The sequence below is a fragment of the Cataglyphis hispanica genome, chromosome 5, assembly GCF_021464435.1.
Source record: "Cataglyphis hispanica isolate Lineage 1 chromosome 5, ULB_Chis1_1.0, whole genome shotgun sequence".
NCBI lineage: Eukaryota > Metazoa > Arthropoda > Insecta > Hymenoptera > Formicidae > Cataglyphis > Cataglyphis hispanica.
In genome coordinates, this window is record NC_065958.1 from 12,001,057 (window position 1) to 12,010,460 (window position 9,404).

Below are 9,404 nucleotides of genomic sequence, written 5' to 3' on the forward strand. Positions count from 1 at the left end.
TTAGAATATTTTTATAGTAGAAACGTTTGCGACTCAGCAGGGACCGGTAGATCAAAATTTCGTTGCCTTTCCAGAAACTCAGCAGGCAAAAGTTACCATATCTTCGAATATCTGCGTTATTATGTTAAAATAATATAAATTCTTGCAGGCAAACAAACTTACACAAACAGTTAGTTCGATTAATAAATTTATATTGTAATATACGCAACAAACAGATTCTATCTAAATAAGAAATCAGTGATTGAGTTATAATATTATAATTAAATTTTTTATTTAAAAATTAATATTAGATTTCTAATATATAATAATTTCTGCGTTTATCTCTGTGTCTGGACTTCCTGGTGATTGAATTGATAATTTTTCAAATCTTTACAAAGGGAAAGCATGTTTTATTATTTCGTTATGAAATATTTTTATTTCTCAAAAGTTATTTATAGGCCTTTTTTAATCTCTTTTGCAATCCAAAAGATTATATACACATAGTATATATATATATATATATATATATATATATATATATATATATATATATATTCTAATTATAATGTTAATTTTTGATGTTGTCTGATGTTATAAAGTTTACAGAGATTTAAAGCTGATTTTAAAGCTCTGTGTGTGTTCGTGTGTGTGTGTGTGTGTGTGTGTGTGTGTGTGTGTGTGTGTGTGTGTGTGTGTGTGTGTGTGTACTATATGTGTGTATGTTGCATCCTATATCTGAATCAATTATCTTTTTTTTTACTCTAATAAAAGATTATTTAATACATTGAGCATTGAGCTACATGCTCTATCTTGTAATATTTTGCATTATAGGATGAATTAAAAAGATGTTACAAGCTAATACTTTTAAAACTTAACTTACGAAACTCCTATTTTCTCGCAATTGATAATGAAACGGACGTTCGACGTAAAAATGGAACTTTGCACTACACTTAACAAAATTGTAATATGCGAAATTGTAAAACAAGAATTTCAGAATCTTAAATTAAGGATTTAAAATAAGGATCTCGTACAGTTTTAGAAATATTAGCTTGTAATATTTTTAATGATTTTTCTATATTTGCATTTTTTATTTTAGATGCTATAACTTTAACAACTCCGAGATAGATCGATAATGGCGAAATAGGTCGTTATTTTTATAAATTCGAGGGCACGCATTACGTACCAAATAAAATGCTGGCGAGAGTTTACCCGCAGGATGCCGCTGTTACGTCTAGACTCTTTAAAGTCAGAGCCAGGAACATACTGGCTCCACGCATATACTTTTTAATGCCAAATAAGGTTTTACATTGGTTTACAATTTTCCATTTTATGCATATTTACCGAAAAATTATATAACACAGAATTTATCAATATAAAGATTTGAATTAAACCTTTATTTGCATGGAAAGTTGCATGGAAATTTGTAAACCCATGTAGAATCTCACTTTGCATTAAAAAGTATATCAGTGGAAGCAGTATGTTTTGCCCCTCCTTTTGCGAGGGGGCTCCACTATCAAAAAATTAGACACATTTGTTTGCGTTGGATGTCGCTTTGCGTGGAAAGTGGAAAAACTCAAAAAGCTTTGTCTCTGAAACTGTAAACAGACACCTTTTCCACTCTACACAAATACAACGTAAACAAACCTTATTTTTCTTTATTTTATAACAGAAAATACATTAAAACTGTGAAACTTTAAAATTGCATGTGTTATGTCCACACTCTTTAAAGTCAGAGCCAGCGGGAGGGCGTAACCTATCTAATTCCGCTAGACGAACGCTAGACAACGAGTCTCTCGGAGATGAACGAATTGACCGGGGCCTGAGACAGGTCAACGACCGGGAGGGTCGCTTTTACTCTGTCAGTAGGTCGTTGGTTCGATGGTCCTCTTTTCGGTAGGTAAGGAACTAAATCCTGATTATACAGGATGGGACTTTGTGCGATCTCGGGATATGAGGTAGAGAACCTGTAATGCAAGAAAAAGAAAATTATTTATAATTTTAAAGACATCAAATTTTTATATTTATTTAATAAAAGAAATAAGAAAAAACAAAATTATATGGATTATCTAGGTTAACGTCATTACTTAGTATGTACTACTTATTAATTATTTCTTATTTATGTATTTTTTTTGTGTGTCTTTTATGGAATTTCTTCTATAATGCATGTAAAAGGGGGAAATTGTTTCCAAAGGACCTCCATAGGGACGGCGACGAGATATTTACACCCCGGGACGAACCACAGGATTACGCTGTCGGGTAGGCCCTCCATCAATGCGGTCCGCAACTCTTTGAGATCCACCGGGCCTGATCCTATGCGGACGATTTCGTCTGGAAGTGGGTCGTAGATCGGAGGAAACTGGCCCAATATCCAAAAGCGGAACTGGAATCCTCGGACAACCTTTGTTGGTTGGGTTGCGGTTCCGGTTCGAATCGAGACGTGTCCTCGGTCTCTGAGGATACTTCCTTTGGGTTGAATCGGGAAGCCGGGGAGAGAAGTAATTCGCCTTCGTTGTTGGTGTCTCGTAGTTCTTCGAGGGGGTCCTCTTGGTAAAGAGGACGATGAGGGGAAGAATAGAGGGAGTCGCTTAAAATGATAATAGAGGGGGTGGGTGACTCTGATCTTAAGCGGGTAGGGGAAGGTGGAGGAGAAGTAGCAGGGATCGGGGAGTGAGGAGTGTCAACTGTAGATATATTAACGTTAATGTTAACGTTAGTGTCGTTGTAATGTTAATTTCAAGTGGTTCCGCTTGAGCCTGAGCCAATTTCTTCCTAAGCCGTCTATTCCGACGGTTACGCGCGCGTTTTGCCGACGCACGGGAGGATCGCTTTCGGGTTACTCCTTCCACTGAGGGAGGATATAATAATAATAAAATAAAAAAAAACGGTTTGGCGATATAAGGAAATCCGAAATAATTCTTGGGATTTGTTTAAAGAAGAGAAAATAATTTTAGTCTTGCATAGTATTATTCACTATTTTAATCGTTAGACTTTAGATTAAATACTCGATCTTATATTTTTCTGATAGGTTTTTATTCGATGTAATATGTATTAATTTATATTAGTTTATTATATATGCATTTGAGGATTATAGGAATGAATTATGTGAGAATGGAATCCACAAAGAGATTGAATCAATGGAGAATGGAATGGACACTGGACTTGAGGAATGGAGGAATGGCTGAGTGGTAGTGGTGGTAGGTGGAAGGTGGCTGGAATGGTAGCCCTGCAAAATGCGAGCGACCCTTGGTGACTGGAAAATACATGCTTTGTTTCAAAGTCATCAAACTTAATAAAAAACAAAAATTGTATGAAAATTTAAGAAAATAGAAAGATACTTGACTTAAATTTCTCAGAAATTTTTTTATTGATCTACAAAGTGCACGTCAAACGTACGTAATTTAGGATACAAAAAAATGGGATCTTTTTTAAAATACAAAAGATAAAAAATTTTTTTAGAACTATTAATAAAAAATTCAAGTTAAAACTTCAAGCAAATAACTGTTTTTTCTAAATTTTTTGTCTACAATGATATTTCGTAGAATTTTAGCGGTTTAAAAATAACTCAATTTTTATAGTATAAAAAATTTTTGCTATTTTTTTAAATAGTGTATTGTTGTTACTTTAATCTTGCATGTTCTTTTGGGAAAATCTACAATTTTTGAAATGTGGCTAATAGCAAGAATAAATTTGTTTTATAAAAAAATTATATTTTTGAAAAATTTCTTAAAATAAGTTTACAGCTACCTCTTTCTTTTTCCTTAAGATTATAATTCTATATCTACTCCATTACTTTTTAAGATAACTTGATTAATATTAATAATATTTATGATTATTATTTTGCACATATAAGCATATATGTGTGTGTATGTATATATATATATATATATATATATATATATATATATATATACATGTATTCAATTTATATCTAAAGTTATATATCCTGTTATTTATCATAATGAGAATAAATTTCTTGACAGTAATATTAGCGAAATTGTTAATTGGCAATATAATGAATTTTATTTTCATACATTTTTATGCTTTCATGCAAAATCTGCACGATCTCTACTTCTTTATTATCTTTGTACGAAAAAAGAATTTTCAGCAGATATTATTAAAGCAGATAAATTAAAATTTTCTTATCTTTGAGATTAACAATACTGCAAAAATCAAATAGACTTTCTCTGAGACAATTTATAATATTATATTATAATATACTATTATATTATAATATTAGTTTCATGTTATTTCGAAGAATTCAATGCAATTTTTTGCGGAAAATTTTGTCGTCAATAATCAGAATCGAATATAAAATTAAATTATATCAACACCGTGTGACCTATAAATGTTTTTAATTTCCCATCAAATAAATATTCATCATGTTACTTTTTAAAATAAGAACTTGGCGTCCAAACCGGTTTTTATACTAGTAACCACCACCATACTTAGCGGAATGGAATACGAATTATGGCGATAAGCTCTCTGTTTTTCTTTCTTTTTCTTTTTTTTTCTGGTATATTCAAAATATTTTGTTATTTAATGACGAATATTTGTGTAGTTTAAAGATAAAATATAAATTTGTTAGTGATACAAGTAAAATTTAACTTAAGGATGTGTTCTCGATTATAAATGCTTTCCAATAGAAATTTTCCAATTAAATATTTAAATAACTAAAATCTAATATAATATAAATTTATAAAATAGGGTATAGCTAAAAAAAACATTATTTCGCTATTACTGCTGTATTATTATATTTTCCATTTTAGTGGTATTTGTAGCACGCTCGTTATAATCGGAAGATAATATGCACAATGTTTACTTAATTATTAAATATTTCATTAGTCTCTCAGTTAATCTCATTGCCGCATTTATGTTTTTTTTTCTCTTGCTGTTCCCTCCGATTTTTCTATGTTTTCCATTGAGATGAGCTCAATAGCAAACCTGCATTACATGGCCTATAATTGGGCGCACTACATATTCTTAAAAATACAATGGCTTTTTATTTTATTCAAGCATTAAATATTAAAAAAAAAACAATCATCAGTTTACTTTATTCCATTGCTTGATTAGGCTATGCGTGTGTGGAAATTTGCTAATGGAATTTTATCTTGTATGTGTAATTGTTATGTGTGTATAGTTTTATAGTAGTAGATAGAATGTATTCTCAAAACTATCAACAACTCGCTATCCTCGGTAGTCGCATCATCTCATTTGTGCGGGCATGTTTCGTCCGCGTTCTTTTCTCGTTTGACTGAGAAAAGAAGTTGAAACCAGTAGTAAAATTTTATTGAATCTAGCAAGATAAAATTGATCATAATATCGTCAATGATAACAGTGCTGGAATAAAACCGGATCATTCTTAAGAGATTTTTCCAAAAAATAAGGAAAAAGGTAATTTCTTCTTATTAAATATTTGTATATTTGTATTTATGTTTCTTTTATGAAACTAATACAAAAACAAATGTACGCGCGCACAAATTTGACAAAAATTTTTAATGTTTCAAAATTTGGGATATAAAATAAACTTATGTGACGAAGCTCGTTTGTTTATTACGTTGCATATCCTTTTTCAAAAATTGTTCGTAAATTGTTGATTATTGAAAGGGACATATGTGGAAGATTTTAAAAAATGGATACATATAAGAGCAAAAAATAAATATTTTTTAAAAGTTTAAGCGAAATAATTAATGATTATCACGAGACAAAATTTATATATATATATATATATATAAATTTATTATACATATTTATTATATATATTATGTATTATATATATTATATATATTATATAACATATATATTATAAAAAAAAAAATAAAACAATACCATTCAAACCGCGTAATGACCACCTCTATCACATCACCATATGTTTTTGACCATTCCGTAACTCATTTTATCCAGGTGCTATTCTATCGACAAAAAATTCATCATCAAATCATCGCAAATTAACAATACAAGTATAATTTTCAAGCCACAGTTTGCATACGTCACGATTAAATGTCTAAATATGAAATTACCGTAAAAATAAATCAAATACTTATTTTTCAGATACAAATCCGCACGTCCAAGATCGACGATGCGTAGAAACAATTTCACATTTTGTATGCTTTTTTTGTTCGCCGTTTTATTGACAAAATCTCAGCAAAATTCCATGAATAATGAAGAGAAAAATGATAATTTGACAGAACAATACGAACCAGATGCAGAATCTACGACAAACTATGACAACGAAATGAAAACACTGCAATATCATTTGTACGAACAGTCTATCAACAATACACAGTATAATGACAGTATGCATTATGAATCTCGCATCATCATCATGAACAATGATCGTGAGAATGATGAGATACAGTCTGAGTTTGGCATGCAAACTATACAGGATTATGTGGATGATGAGCAAATACTGATAGAACCGCGCATGAATTCAACAAATGGCAATCATAAAAGCAACTTCACGTTATCCGAAATTTATGAAAACTTGATAAACATTGAAGACAAAAATGATTCGCACGAATTCTATGAAAACACTCCAGTAAAAATAACAATATATGTAATATTATTCCATACAAAATGTGTTACAATAGTACCTGACTTCAGCTTTGTTGTTCTTTAGGCGACCGTCTGGTTGATAATAAATGCTTTTCTGAAGAATATGAATACTTTTTTCCGGACGTACACAAATACATAAACGATTTATTGCAGAGTATAAATAAAATATTGAATGAATTATCTCAGCTGATCGTCTACGAACAATGCAAGATTAAAGCTCACATTATGTATGAGAAAAATTACATATTTTTTTCCAATGGTTCTATATATTTACCTTATTATGATTTTAATATATCGACATCATATTACCTTGCCATAGACTGGAATGAGTATAAAATGAATTTGCTTAGAAGTTGCTGACAAGGGTTTAATTATAATTGATAATGATTTTCTTGTCATATATAGGATCTGATAGTATAGGAATGATAGTGTTTATATTACTTTTGATGTCAATATTTCTGGTGTATTGCCTGAGTTCCGGAATGTACACGGTTTCATGTTGCGCAATTATTGCGGTACAATGTCTGTCGCGTACACATTTTACATTGTGTATATTCAAATCGAAACAGATAGTTATTTGGAATGTATTTTAGACGGTACAGTGTATTTATTTATTTATATGTATATTATGTATTTATTTTATTTATTATATAACTATGATATCATTATACTGTACATATATTTCATAGTAATGTATATATTCGCGTATTACTTTTAATAACTTGAATATACGTTTTGTTGAAAATGCAAAAATTAAAACTTAATGCATGATAAATCTTAGATACACTTTAACATATAAACTAATCTAAATTTGTCCGAATAAATATATTTCGTTGTGTTTTTGAATTTTTAGAATTAGATCTCGAATCGACATCTTACTTAATTTACTATTAGCATATATTTATGAAATATATCATTTTTTTTATATAATTATAATGCACATAGTTAGAATAAATATATTATTAAACAGAAAAACATAATGGTAACTATAAACCTTTTTTGTACATTTTAACGCGCATTCAATGATTAATATGTTATTTATTTCGTTTTTAGTCATATATGGCTTATTTCTTTCGGTGAGTCACTTCTGGTTAATTATGATGAGTATCAACATGTGGTGGACATTTAGGTAAGCTGTCATTTACTTTATCTATGTTATCTTTAATTTGTCTTATCTTAACTAACCTTTATATCATTGATTTACATGTAAATTGAATTGGAATTTTTTTTTTTAATTTGGTATGCACAACATTTGTTGTTGCAGTCAAATTTCAAATTAAAATTAATAATTGAAAGGAAAGCTCATTAAAATCTATGTAGAATTTTCATTAGTGAACAACGTCCAAACGCCATCGCCACATGTCGTACATATCGATGATTTACAATATAATGACGATCTTTGAAATTGGACTGCAACAACAAATGTGCATGTTGTTTTAAACCTCGAATCTAATTTTTACATTTTTATACCAAATTTTACATATTTTACATTTTTATTAAAAATGCACCAAAAAACGTTTCAAAACGTATATTTTTAATACACATTGTTTATAAAATTTAACAATAATAAATAGGCGCACCAAAACTCGCGCGTTGGCTCATATCTGCCAGTATTTCTACTTATTGTCAATAACTTTGCATCTATTGCTGTTATTATTGATTTTCCCTAAAATTTTTTTTTGAACGTTATATGAACCTAATATTTTATCTTTTTGTCATATATAACAATAAGGCACGCTATAATATAACACGCTATAAATTTTATAGAATAATTAAATTTTAATATTTTTTATCAGAAATTAATATTTTGCAATTAAATTAATATTTAGATTGCTATTATCGTATCTGTACATAATGGTATGTATTAAATATATGATAATTTCTGAATATTAAATATTAAAATATTTTTCATGATAGTTTAATCGTGTATTTTGTCGTATTATGTAAAATGTAAATTTATTTTTATAAAGTGGACTTTTGAGAAAAGCTTAAAAGCAAACATTTTAACATTTTAATGTGCATTTACATTGTGATTTTATCTATTTTATTTATTTGTGGCTAATTATGATGTGTAAATTGTGTTTTTCAGACAATTCAGTTCGTTACAAAGAAACGTAAGACAACAAAAAAAAAAAGAAAAGTGTTTTATGCGATCATTGCGTGGGATTTACCCTTTACTTTTACTATTATCATTGTCATTGAATTATTTAAATATTATATATATATATATATATATATATATATATATATATATATATATATATATATATATATATATATATATATATATATATATTATATATATGTGTAATATAAACATTTTTGAAAATAGTTTTTTCTTAAAATTTTTTCTTTTTTGGCAAAAATAAAATTTGAGACCAAGATAATAAAGAAGCAGATATTTTGCAGTCTCCGTCAAAAAAAATAAATATAGTAGAAAATCCATTAAATTGTACACATAGACTATCAGTGTGAACAAATTTATTCCCATTATGATGAACAACAGAGTATATAACTTCAGACATAAATTGAACCTGAAAACAAACGCAAATGTGTTTATGAATATACATATACATTTATATGTATATGTATATGTACAAAAATAATTATTATAAATATTATTAATAATATTATTAATATATAATCTATATATATATATATATATATATATATATATATATATATATATAGATTTTATTTTATGATAATCAAGATTAATCACGTTTAAACTTCCAAAAAATATTTATTTTCCAATCTTATACGTATCCATTTTTTTAACATCTATACATGTTCCGTCATGTTGTCTCCTACCATATGTTCCTTTCGATATAATCAATAATTTAGAAGAATTTTTGAAAATCCAAGGATAGAGT